Here is a 14,592-nt window from a genome sequence, read left to right on the forward strand (position 1 = left end):
TGATTTGTGGCATTTTCTGGGTCAAGTGAATAGCAAACCATTTTCAGAGACCACTTCGGGCCCCCCTTTATGGAGAGGTTTTAGATTCTCTGAATAATTTAGCTACTTCATGGCTTTTGAACGCCAACTTGGGGCACAAAAAGGCACTAGGGGCAGGAAACTCAGGCTTGTGTGCCTTCAACCCTCTGCCTCAGTTTCTATGAATCCATGTGGTTGAAGCAGGAATAACATCTGCAGAGAAAGGCACGGGCCACAAGAGAGGAGGGAGGGGAAGCACCGGCCTTTGCTGACTATTAAACTTGGTGCTGTGTCCGTCTCTCTTTAGGATGTACAGCAAAGCAAAGGGTGGCTTTTGGCAATTTACAAAGTATTTATCAGTTTGAATCACCCTATGCTAGATGTTCTAGAAAGGGGAGCAGGAAGGGAGATTCAGGATCCGGGGGAAGGTGCCGCTTTTTGCCTCCAGCTGCTGCTCTCCATGGGTGGGGGATGCTGGGTGGCACAGAGGCCTTGGGCCTTCTCTCCCCGCTAAGCAGGCAGCCGAGAACCAGACCCCAAGTGTAAACTTGGCGCCATCCCTACTCTCGGCCAGCACCCGCTGGTGGTTCTCAGGAAGGTCAGCAAGATGAATGGGAAGATTCCACTGCTGCCTCTGGGAACTTGCCTGATACGTACAGTGCTTTCATCTGTTGTTGGGGAATGCCATTTCCTTCATCAGTCTTTTTAATAAAGTTTAAAGCTTTCATTAGTACTACTTTGGGGTAATAAGGAAAAGATTGAACAGCAAGGGTTCAATCTGTTGGGAAATGGGATCTAAGCTGGGCCCACACATCTTTCCCCAACTGAAAAGAACACAGTGACAAATGCCAGTACCTCATGACCATCATAGGGAGGACCCTTCGCATGCTCCTTCCATGTGCGAGATTCCACAGCAGGCTGTGGTGAGAGGCCTGGAGAGGTGCTGAGCTGGAGGTGAACCTTCATTCAAATGCTGGCTCCTCAGCTTGGGCACAAGAAGGTAAAACCCAGGCCTGCCCTGATCCACATGGTGAGCCAGAGAGTGCTAAGGACCACACGAGTGTGCAGACAGTGAAGGGCTGAAGCCTATGGGCAGAGAGGCTTCCAGCTGGGAGAGTAAGGCAGGTGCCCCCAGTCAAGCACTCGCATCTGCAGTCATTCAAGAGACACTAGGAATGTTGGCTAGGAGCACAGCAGTCATCTGGGGGAGGAGGGACAATGAAATGTGAAAAAGCAAGTAGGCAATAGAGCATGATGAGCTTTAAGTGCTGGGCCAGGAAACAAGGTATGTTCCTGAAGAGAGTGGGTCACCTTTGATGGTTTGGGGGTATGGGAAGATTGGGTAAGAAGGTTTAGAAATCAGCCTAATTAAATGAAAAGAGCACAACCTTGGGTGCCAAGAAATCTGGCTCCAAGCTCAGCTCCACGTGTGTATGTCCCTGAGCTGCAGGGGTCACCCAGGAGAGTAAGCCCAGGCCACCCCAGGAAGCACAGAAATAGTAATGGGTGACTGTCCACTATTTTTAATACTCCACAAATCCTACATGTGCCTCAGTCAGGTGACAAAGGCTCACCATGCTGTTGTTTTTCTGATAACTAAGAGATTTACCTACCCAGGAAGTGGTACTGGCTTCCTCATGCTGGCCAAAAGCTCCAATGGGCAGTCAATAATAATAAATAATGGAAACAGGACATCTTCATAAATGCAGTATTTCAGTAAGCAAAATCTTCCAAAACATGGGATTCCCTGTGGTTGGTGGAGGGGTGGAATGATTACGGAGCCTCAGCTCTGAGGGGACTTGGACCCACCCAGTGGGCTCAGCCCATTAGGAACTGTAAGGAGATGAGACAGATGGCAGCTCAAAGCGGGTCAGATGATGGGCCTAATCCCAGACATCCTGATTCTATGACTGGCCTTCTGGGGTGACCAGGAAGGACTGGGGTGAGGAGAGACGGAAACGAAGACATCCAGGCCCTGAATTAGGAAAAAGCTAACAGATCATTTTTGCCCATACTAACAAGTACTTTTGTAGCCATGTGGGGATACAACAAGATGAATGCAACCTAGAAGAGAGCTTTCACCCTTGAAGACATTATGCAAGTGACACGTTATGCCAGATACAAAATGGGAAATATTGTACGATTCCACTTATATGAGGTATGGAGAATTATCAAATTCACGGAGACAGAAAGTAGAATAGGGGTTACTAGGGGCTGTAGGGAGGAGGAAATGGGGAGTTATTGTTTAATGGGTGTAGGGTTTCAGTTTGGGATGATGAAAAAGTTCTGGAGATGGACAGTGGTGATGGTTGCACAACAAAGTGAATGTACTTAATGCTACTGAACTGTGCACTTAAAAACTGTTAAAATGGTAAAGTTTATGTTATGTATATTTTACCACAATGAAAAAAAAGAAATTCTGGAGTTGTAAAGTACACTAACAAATGAAAAATTAACTAGAGGGACTAAATAGTAGACTCAGGAAGGCAGAAGAAAGAATCTGTGAACTTGAAGATAGAGCAATAGAATGTATCCAACATGAACAGAAAGAAGAAATAATGAAAAATGAACAGAGCCTCAGAGATCCATACAACAACATCAGGTATAACAATTGATGTGTAATGGGAATGCCAGAAGGAGAGCAGACAAAGGGACAGGAAAAATATTTGAAGAAATCATGGCTGAAACCTTCCAAATATGATGGAAAACAACCTGCAGATCCAAGAAGCTCAATAGATCCCAAGGTGGATAAATACAAAAAGATCTATACCTAGACACTTCATAGCCAACCTATTAAAAGACAAAGAAAGTCTTGAAAAAAGCTAGAGAAAAACGACTCATCATATATAGAGGAACAACAAAACAAATAATAAATGACAAATAACAGCAATGGAAGCCAGAAGGCAGTGGGCTGATATATTCAAAGTGCTACAAGAATTTAAACAAACAAACAACTGTCAACCAAAAATCCTATATCCAGCAAAACAAAGATGAAATAAAGATATCCCCCACCACCACCAAAAAAGGGGAAGAATTCATTGATAGAAAATTTGCTTTATAAGAATTAAATGCAATCATTCAGATGATTCTAGATGGTAATTTGAATCTACACAAAGATATGGAGAGGCACTTGAAAAGGTAAATATATGAGTAAATATAAAAGACTGTGTGTGTGTGTTCTCTTTTAACTTTGTAAAAGAAATAAAATTACGTAAAACAATAATTATATTGCTATATTTCAGGGGTCTATAGCATATATAAATGTGATATGATAATTAGACAAAGGGGAAGAAAAATTGAGTTGTATCAAAAACAAATTCCTATATTTTACCAGAAGTTAGTATTTATCTCAAATAGATTGTAATGTAATCCCTAGAACAACCACTAAGAAAATAACTTAAAAGTATATAGTAAGTGCAAATGATATATCTAATAGGGGGTTAATATGCAGAATATATAAAGAACTTCTACAATTCAACAACAGAAAAACCCAAATAACTTGATTTTAAAATGGGCATACAACTTGAATAGACATTTCTCTTAAGATTATATACAAATGGCCAAAAAGCACATGAAAAGATGCTTAGCATCACTAATCTTTAGAGAAATGTAAATCAATCACAATGAGATATCACCCCACACCCATCAGGATGGTTTCTATCAAAAAACCAGAAAATAGTGTTGGCAAAGATGTAGAGAAATTAGAACCCTTTGCACTGTTGATGAAATTGTAAAATGGTACAACCACTATGGAAAACAGTATGGCAATTCCTCAAAAAAATTAAAAACAGAATTACCATATGACCCAAAAGAACTGAAAGCAGAGAACATTATGCTTTGTGAAATAAGCCAGTCACAAAAAAGACAAATACTGTATGATTCCATTTATATGAGATATCTAAAGTAGTCAAGGGATTTCCCTGGTAGTCCAGTGGGTAAGACTCTGCCCTTCCAATGTAGGGGGCACGGGCTCAATCCCTGGTCAGGGAACTAAGATCCTGCATGCCACATGGTGTGGCCCAAATTTTTTTTTAAATAAAAAATAAAGTAGTCAAAATTCATGAAAAAGAATGTACAATGGTGGTTACCAGGGGCTGAGGGAGAGGAAAATGGGGAGTTATTGCTTAATGGGTATAGAGTTTCAGTTTTTGCAAAATGAGTAAGTTCTGGAGATCTGTTGCACAACAATGGGAATATACTTAACATTACTGAACTGTACCCTTTAAAATGGTTAAGATAGTAAATTTTAAGTATTTTACCACAATTTTTTAAAAAGAGTAAATACATAGTAAATACAACAACAATGGAATTAAAATGGCATACTACTTAACACAAAAGAAGGCAATAAAGGAGGAACAAATGGACAAAAAACTTATCAGTAACTACACTAAGTTTGAAAGGACTAAACACTCCAATCAAAAGGCAGAGACTGTCAGACTAGATACAAAAAATTCAACTCTATGCTGTCTACAAGAAACACACTTTAGATTCAAAGACAAAGTATAGAAAACCATATACCATATAAACAGTAACCATAGGCGAGCTGGAGTGGCTACATTAACATTGGAGAAAATATACATTAAGATAAATATCACTAGAGACAAAGAGGAAAAATTATAATGATTAAAGCATCAATTTGTCAGGAGCTACAACAATTATAAATGTATACACACCTAAAAACAGAGCCCCAAAATACATAAGGGAAAAATTAACAGAAGTAAATAAAAGAATAGGACTTACCTGGTGGCGCAGTGGTTAAGAATCCGCCTGCCAATGCAGGGGACACAGGTTCGATCCCTGGTCCAGGAAGATCCCACATGCCATGGAGCAACTAAGCCCATGTGCCACAACTACTGAGCCTGCACTCCAGAGCCCACGAGCCACAACTATTGAGCCCATGTACTGCAACTACTGAAGCCCACGTGCCTAGAGCCCGTGCTCTGCAACAAGAGAAGCCACTGCAGTGAGAAGCCCATGCACCGCAACAAAGAGTAGCCCCCGCTCGCCACAACTAGAGAAAGCCTGCGTGCAGCAACAAAGACCCAACGCAGCCAGAAAAAAAAAAGAATAAATAGACAATTCAACAGTAACAGGCCCTTGGATCAATAACTTCCATCCTAAGAAACTGGGGGGGGAAAAAAGAACAAACTGAACCAAAAGCGAGCAGAATTAATGAAAAAATAAAGACTAGAGTGGTAACTGATGAGATAGAAAACAAAAAATAGAGAAAAATTAATAAAACCAAAAGTCAGTGCCTTGAAAAGATTTTTTTTAATTGACAAACAAGATGAAAAGAGAGAAGACAAAATTTCCAAAATCAGAAATGAAAGAGGAGACCCTACTAGTGACCTTGTACTGAAATTAAAAGGATTATAAAGGAATTTTATAAGCCACTCTATGTCAACAAATTAGACAACTTAAATAAAATGTCCTAGAAAGACACAAATTTACCAAAACTGACTTGAGAAGAAACAGAAAATCTGAATACACCTTTAACACGTAAAAAAAAAAAAAATTAGTAATTAAAAACCTCACAAAGAAAAGCCCAGTCCTGGAAGATTTCACTGCTGAATTTGCTATCAAATATTTAAAGAAGAAATACCAATCTTTCACAAACTTTTTCGGAGAACAGAAGTGAACATTTTCCAATTCATTCTAGAGGCCAGTATTATCCTGATACCAAAGCCAACAAAGACATCACAAGAAAGGAAAACTATAGACCGATATCTCTCATGAAGATAGAAAAATCCTTAGCAAATACTAGCAAATTGAACCCAGCAACATATTTTTAAAAAATTATACACCATAGGCAGGTGAGATTTGTCCCAGGACTGCAAAGTGCGTTTAACATCCAAATGAATTAATGTAATACACCATATTAACAGAATAAAGGACAAAAACCACATGATCATCTCAATAGATGCAGAAAAAGCATTTCGTAAAATCCAACAGCCATTCCAGATAAAAATTTTCTACAAACTATGAAGAGAAAGGAATTTCCTCAACCTGACAAAGGGCATCTATGAAAAACCTCAACTAATGTCATACTTAACAGTGAAAGACTGAATGTTTTTCCTCTTAAGATCAGGAATGAGGCAAGAATTTTAACCCTTGCCACTTCTACTCAGCATTGTATCAGAGGTTCTAGCCAGTGCAATAGGCTAAATAAATAAAAATTAAAGGCTTATATATTGGAAAGAAAGGATTAAAACTGTCTTTATTCACAGATGAAATGATCCTGTGGGAGGAATCCATTTTTTAAAACTAGAACCACCAAAAAAATCAACTGCATTTCTATATACTAGCAAGGAACAATCCAAAAATGAAATTAAGGAAAAATATTTCATTGACAATATCATCAAAAACAATGAAATACTTAGGAATAAATTTGACAAAAGAACTGCAAGATTCGTACACTGAAAATTATAAAACACTGCTGGGAGAAACTGAATATAAATAAATGAGGAGATATTCCATGTTCATGGATTGGAAGACAACATTGTTAAGATGGCAATTCTCCTTAAATTGATCTATAGATTCAATGTAATCCCTATCAAAATCCCAGCAGGCATTGTTATAGAAATTAACAAATTTATCCCAAAATGTACATGGAAATACAATGGACCCAGAATAGCCAAAATGATTTTGATAAAAATTTGGAGGACTTAAACTATCCAATTACAAAACTTTCACTGGTGTAAAAACAGGCAAATAGAATGGAACAAAATTAAGAGGCTGGAAATAAATCCTTACATTTATGGTCAACTGATTTTCTACAGAGGAGTTAAGGCAGTTCAACAAGGGGAAAAATAGTCTTTCCAACAAATGATACTGGGACAATTGGATATGCACATGCAAAATTATATTTTTAGACCCTCACATCATATGCAAAAATTAACTCAAAATGGATTATAAACCTAAATGTAAGAGTTATAACTATAAAACTTCTGAGGAAAACAGGAGAAAAATCTTTATGACCTTGGGTCACATAAAGATTTTTTAGATCCGACACCAAAAACAATCCATAAAAGAAAAAAAAACTGATAAATTAGAACATCAAAATTTTAAATGTGTGTGATTCAAAAGACAACATTAAGAAAATGAAAAGGCTCACTACAGACTGGGAGAAAGTATTTGCAAATTATTTTCTGATAAGGAATCTGTATTTAGAATATATAAAGAATTCTTATGATGTAATAAGACAAGCAACTCAATTAAAAATGAGCCAAAGGGGCTTCCCTGGTGGCGCAGCGGTTGAGAATCTGCCTGCCAATGCAGGGGACACGGGTTCAAGCCCTGGTCTGGGAAGATCCCACATGCCGCGGAGCAACTAGGCCCGTGAGCCACAACTACTGAGCCTGCGCGTCTGGAGCTTGTGCTCTGCAACAAGAGAGGCCGCGACAGTGAGAGGCCCACGCACCGCGATGAAGAGTGGCCCCCGCTCGCCGCAACTAGAGAAAGCCCTTGCACGGAAAACGAAGACCCAACACAGCCATAAAAAATTAATTAATTAATTAAAAAAAAAAAAAAATGAGCCAAAGATCTGAAAAGACGTTTCACCAAAGAAGGCAGATACATGAATGGCTAATACACACATGAAAAGCTGTTCCACATCACTAGTCATTAAGGAAATAGAAATTAAAGCCACAATGAGAGCCCACTGCTCACTAGAATGGCTATAATCACAATATAGACAATAAGAAGTGAGGCTGTGGAGCAACTGGAACTCTCACATTGCTGCTGGGAGTGTAAAGTGGTGCAGCCACTGTGGAAAACATTTTGGCCGTTTCTCAAAAGCTTAAACATAAACTTATCATATGACCCAGCAATTCAGAAACTAACACAACATTGTAAAGCAACTATACCCCAATGAAAAAAAAAGAAATTCCACACCTAGGTATCCAGCCAAGAGAAATGAAAACATGTTCCACAAAGACTTGTGATTGTTTATATCAGCTTTATACACAATGGCCAAAATCTGGAAACAACCCAAATGGTCATCAGTAGGCAAAGAGATAGATAAAATATGGTGTATCCATACACTGGGTGCCAGTCAGCAACAAAAAGAAACAAATTAACCACATATGCTCTGCCGGCTGAACCTTAAGGTCAGTGAAAGAAGCTGCACACAAAGACTACATATTGTACAATATGATCCTATTTAAATGAAACATCCAGGAAAGACAAATCTATAGCTACAGAAAGCAGATCAGTCATTGCCCTGGGGCGGGGATGGGATTGAGGATTGACTACAAACCAGCACAGTTATTTGCTGGGGTGATGAAATGTTCTAAAAATGGAGTGTGCTGATGGTAGCACAGCTCTACAAACTTACTAAAAATCCTGTAATTGTACATTTACAATGAGTGAATTTTATGCTAAGTAAATTACACCTCAATATCAAAGCTGCAAAAAACTGTAACCAGCAAGGAGTAGGAGCGCACTAACCTTACCACCAACACCCAACAGCCTGCCCTCCTGCCTCTGCTCCACAGAGCAAACCCCTCCTCCGACACCCACGGTTCTCTGTGCAGAGACCCTCGCAGACTCCCCAGGGAGTGGTTTATAGTCAGCTCACAGCATCGCCTGTGCAATGACTGTCTTCCTGTCTACCCTCCCACAGGACTCAGATCCTCCTCCAGATCCAGAGCTGTGTCCACTAGCTCTTCCCTCCCAGTTCCTTGAGAAAGTCTTGTTGAGAGAAAAGCAGGACCCCTGGTGATCTCTCATGTAGGAATAAAGTTTAAACTTCTATTCAGCAGCTAAACACAGAGACTGACCCCGGTACCTTTCTAAGTTAATCAAGTTACAAAATGATCTTTTTAGGATCATTTTGCTTCTATGACCCATTTTATTACTACTTTTCCTCCAAAATTTTTTTTTTTAAAGAATTTTTGTATCGGAGATTTTTTTTTTTTTAAGTTTTAGTAATTTTTTTTTTTCCTTTTAATTAATTTATTTTTGGCTGTGTTGGGTCTTCGTTTCTGTGCGAGGGCATTCTCTAGTTGTGGCAAGTGGGGGCCACTCTTCATCGCGGTGCGCAGGCCTCTCACTGTCGCGGCCTCTCTCGTTGCGGAGCACAGGCTCCAGACGCGCAGGCTCAGTAGTTGTGGCTCACGGGCCTAGTTGCTCCGTGGCATGTGGGATCTTCCCAGACCAGGGCTCGAACCCGTGTCCCCTGCATTAGCAGGCAGATTCTCAACCACTGCGCCACCAGGGAAGCCCGTTTTTCCTCCAAATTTATTCTGGTCTACGACCCTCTGATCTCACCCAACCAAGCCCTGCCTGTGTCTGAGAAGGCCTTGCTGGGACCCGGCAGGGGCCCAGCAGGATGACACCGGGGGTGAGGGCTCCAGTCACCTGCAAGCAACCTTGGCCGTCACAAAACTTGGTACTCACACGCACGTTTCACAATAACCAGGCAGAGTCCTGCACTTTGTTTCTGTGACCTCAAGTCCCAGCAGACCCCTAGCTGATGCTCTTCCCTACAAGCCACAGCCCTGCTCCAGGCCCAGGCTGGATTGATTTACTCACCACCCGACAGGCATGTAAACAATATTACATCACAGGTACTCCTGCTGGTCCAGACGCTGGCTGAGTGGTGGGGAGACCCTGAAGAGGGAAATTCGAGCTCGGCCGGCCGTCAGGGAGCTCTGCCTGGCATCACAGCCAGCAGTGAGGGGACTTCACACCTAACCCTGGTCACAAGCGCACAGGCTCAACTAACCACCAGCAGGGCCTACCCGGGGCAGAGCAGATGCAAACACTGCCCGGGTCGCCGACCCCTGCGAGCGGCGCTGCCTGGAGGGAAGGTGCCTGCCTTCCCACAAGGTCTCCCAGCCCCAGGAGCTGGACTGATTTGGCCCTGGGTGCTGCAGACACTACCTCCACCGCCTGATACACGCGCATACAAAAGTCAACCACCCAAACCACGTCTAGGCACACACAAAAGCGCAATTATGGGAGGCAGAAACCTCTCAACTCCAGCCTTGCGTCTGAAACTCCACCCTAGAATATCTGCATGTTAAACGACCAAGGACAGTTAAGCTTTCAAAGGGAGAAGATCAAAGTGCTGTCATCTTTTAATTTAATCCTTTTGTTGCATCAATGGTCTTAGGAGGATGAGAGAGATCAGAATAAAAATGGAAACAAACTATATCTTTGTGGCTGTTGTGTTTTAGGCTTTTCTTTCTCAATTTGGGCCACAAAATAGGTCAGCTCCATTACTGATCAGCCTTCCCACAAATATTTAAAACAAATTGAATTGCACACCCAATACCCATCACAATTACACCAGGCACAATAACTAAATTAGCAATTCAACAAAATAATTGGAAATGCGATTCTCTCTATCCCACCAGTCTCCCTCGAGGGTTTAGCCGATCTATGGGGGAAAACTCAGCTTTCCTAATTCTGCAGCTAATTAGAGACACACTTGTAAATGAAGTTGTTTGTCTTAAAGTTGAAATTCTCTTCTGGGGGTGGGGGAGAGGGAAGGAGAGAGGAGGAGAGTCCCTCCAGTCCGGAGCAAGTAGATACACAGGTATCAAGAGCGCACGCCTGGGTTCTCAGGAGCAGCCCTGTCTGCAGTTAATAAAGCGTCACTGTTTCGCCGTCACTTATCTGGTAATGAACGACTTCGTAACAGCCGGCCTGGCCGACGGCCTCGCTGAGAGAGGCGTGCCTTATAAAGGCCCTCGAGACGGGTCGGGGGGAGCTGCGAGGCACTGCTATTTAGGGACCCACAGGGCGACAGCAGGGTCAGTGCCGAGCCCAGGCGGCATCAGCGCGGCCAGTTCCCGTGTGCACCTCCCCGTTGGGACCCGAGGAACCAAAGGCTCATCCTCCCAGGAAGCGAAGGGGAGCCTCCCGTGCCAAGCGAACCCCCCCCCACCCCCCCCCCCGCCGTGGACGGCACCTGCGGGGCCACGTGGCCCGCCAGCGAGACGGTGACAGTCTGCCTCGGCCCACTTGCTCGGGCCACTCCTGGAGAAGCAATCTTAAGGTTTCAATTAAGCTGTCCTTGGCCTCTTTTTGCTCCTTCAGAAAGGCACATCTCGGTTTAATTACATAACTGAGAACCAGGCCTTGCATTCGTCCCCTTACCCTCCTCCACGAAGACCAGGATGTGAGCTTAACACGCAGACTCTCCGCAGGGCTGCGCTCGCCTCCCCTCGCCTCCCCTCGCCTCCCCTCGCCTCCCCTCGCCTCCCCTCGCCTCCCCTCGCCTCCGGCCGGCGCACACCTGGGCCCGCGCTCCCGCCTCGAACAAAGGCCTGACCTTAGCAGCGAGGTCAGCAGATGAAAAGCCTCCGCTGCCGAGACCCTCCCGGAACATCACAGCGCCCAGGTGGGGGGCGAGGCGGCGCGGAGGCTGCGCGAACGCCGATAAGTGAATTCAAAAGCACCTGCTCCTATGGCTTATCTCCCCCAACAATATGAACTCGGAGTTATCACATGGAAAAGTGTTCCGCATTAGCCTTACGTTTAGCTCTTGAAACCAAGTGCAGTGCGCTACAACTTTAAAGGACACAAGAGTCAAACTGGAAAATAATTTTATGGCCTCAGGGAGTCCGTTCCCGGCCTCAACCCTCAGGAGGAGAGCGGGGCCGGGTTCGCTCCCAGGCTCCCCTCGGCCTCGTTGGGCACCGAGGCGGGAAACCCCTCGCTTCCTGCCCCCTCGTGAGCCCCAGGTCACACTCTCGGCCGCCGCCCGAGCCTGGAGCAGGGCCCCCGACCCGGCTGGGCCCCTCGGCCTCGGGACAGCTGCAGCTCTCGCCGCCCCACCTGTTAGCACTTACCCGGCTCCAGCTCTGGCGTTTGCTGGGACTTGTGAAAGGCTGGGAAGTACCCGCATCGACCTCATCTAGCCAATCCGGTAGCCACCAGCCACGCTGCAAGGGCTCAAAAGCCACACATGGCTGGTGACTACTGACTGGCTGGGCTCCCATCATCCCCGGAAGTGCTACTGGACAGCTGTGGTCTAGACCCTCTGGACGCGCCTGGGGTTAGAAGAGGCTCCCCAGGAGGGTAAGAGCGGAAGGCAGCGGGCCACGAGGGCGCAAGAAGCCCTAGAGCCCGGAGCCGCCCTCGCCGTGGAGGAGCGGGAGCCACCGAGCAGCGGCCTAGGTGCGGGGCGCTCAGCGTCAGCCCCACCTGCGTACTAACGCCCCTGGCCATCCCGGGGTCTGGCTCTTGGAAGCCCACGAGCACCAGGGCTGCTGCCCTCCTGCCAGGCCGAGCTCTCGCCCTGTAGAACCGGAGCCCTGGGAGAGTGATGCTGAGCCTGAAAAACGGCCAGAGCCTGGGCTGCCAGGAGTCCCACCAGGATTAAGAGAGGCAACTCCAGCGCAGGTAATGGGTCTGATCAGACCGAAGTTAGAGGATTCAGGACTCACTCGACTGAAGAGGGGAACAGAGCCCCACTAGAGACCAGGTCACCTGCCACAACAACCCTGTGCTCTGTAAACCTCCCCCAGCGCCTGGCACACAGCAGGAGGTCAACACATATCTGAATGAATGGATGGGAAAAACATTCCTGCATCGGTGCTAGACCCAAGCTGCCTTTCCATAGAAACAGCTGCTTTAGGACGAGGAGGTCCTCAGGAACCAGCGTGGTTGACCCTCACAGTACTGAGGAGGACCTCTGAGGCCCAGAGGTCAAAGACTTCCTCAAGGTCACACCTGGCAGGTCTGATTTCTGATCCAAGATTCTTGCCATTATGCCACCTTCTGTTCAAATCTGTCCTTGACTCAGAATGTCACATCAGCCCCTTCAAGGATGAATTCTGTGCCCCCAAGTCTCTGTGACAGCCGGTAACACACCCATAAACACCTCGGGGAGGGTAGATGAGGGCGGCAGAAGCAGCCAGCACCACGTGGCCGGGAGCCTGCCGGCCGAGGGCAGCCTGAGCTCATTTCCAACCCAGCCATAAAGAGGAAGACAGGGATGGAGGAGGGTGGGCAGGAATCTTTATGTGTTACTGTCACCATGCCTATTGGGGACCTTATATTCTTTTTCTACCCTATCGGTAATGTGGGATTGGTTTTGTTTTTTTTTCTCTCTACATTCTTTTAAATTCTCTTTTCTGAGAATTCAGTGTTCTTGACCTCAACAAATGAACTGAGAACCCTGAACCAGGGAAATAAACCAAGCAAACTTCTCAGGAATATAAATGCCGCTGAGGCGATGACCCGGTAAAGGAAATCTACCGATATGCAAGAAAAACGAAGTTAGATAAGGCATACTCACTCTGCATTTGCACCATTCCCCTCCTCTCCAGACAAGGAGCAGGTAACGAGGGCTTCGTCAATACGGCTGTTGGACAAACTGAACATACACAAATCAGTAGGGCGATATGGATCCCCTGGACTTAAGAATTAGTTAATGAACTTACCAAATTACTGGCAATTATTTTTGAAATGTTATGAAGAAAGACAAAGCAAAAAAAAAAAAAAAGGAAGAAAGAAAGGAAATGAGATAGATAAGATTTAAACAAACAAAAAAAGAGAATGACCAAGGCAAACTCAACTTGATGCCTAGCACAACTGCCGCCCCCCGGTACACAAACACACACATGAATCAAAAAGTAAAAACACAAACTCAGATGCAGAAAACAAGGTTCATTCACTTTAGACAAGGCTCACTGCTTGTATTTGCCTTTCTTAAACGCCACGTGCACAGGGTAGCCTATCAGGGTGTCAGCAGACGGGTGCCAGCTGCCCTGGCATAAAACACCCACATTTCAGCAGCCGCAGCCTCAGGCTTCTCCATAACACCCTTTACCTCTACTCTGTATAGTTTTGCTGAGACGCAGCTGCCTCACCTGTGAGCCTGGCCCAGGGAGACACAGATCTTGGTGTCCCACATACACAGTGACCCCTCCGTGGTGGTGAAGGTTGACGAATGTCCCATTTGGATCCATTGAGCCTCAAACTCAGCTCCCTTTGGATGAAATGGTAAGAGATAAAGAGGCAATAATCTTGGAGAAGTCGTATGTGGAGACCAGGAAACTCAACCACTAAAAGGAAACTACTTTTCTGAACTGGAGATGCAGTGTCTGTTGCTGAACTGGTCAGAGCTGGCTTTCTCTGGTGCTGTTGGCTCTCAGGGTTTCCAAGTGATGCTCAACAAGCGTTCTTGGTCGGTGACCTGGAAAGAACGGCTACGCACCAAAGACAGTATGGGGAGGAACATAAACCCATACAAGGCAAGGGAAACCCACCAGAGAGATCCCCAGGATGAAGGCATTGAAAGTAGCAAGAGCATGAAAACCAGTGGGGAGGGTGGAGAGCAAATTATATGCGATCTAGCAGCCAGAAAACAGATAGGAGGGTCAGGGAGGGAAAGGATGGTGTCACTTCCTATTTGTCCACCATCTTTCATTGGAGCATCTCAAAGCACATTACAGGCAGCAGCTCTTTAATCCTCCCAGAGGAGGATGCTGATTTGAAGGGTTCCCTGGGGAGCAAGAAATAAACCACAGGATCAGACTCCAGGGCCAACCTCCTCTCTGCCTTTCAACACCCTTTGTTGCAGATGGTCCATCCTAGGGCAGGTGAGAAGTGCACGGG

Source organism: Eubalaena glacialis, chromosome 19 (assembly GCF_028564815.1).
Source record: "Eubalaena glacialis isolate mEubGla1 chromosome 19, mEubGla1.1.hap2.+ XY, whole genome shotgun sequence".
In the NCBI taxonomy this organism is placed as follows: Eukaryota; Metazoa; Chordata; class Mammalia; order Artiodactyla; family Balaenidae; genus Eubalaena; species Eubalaena glacialis.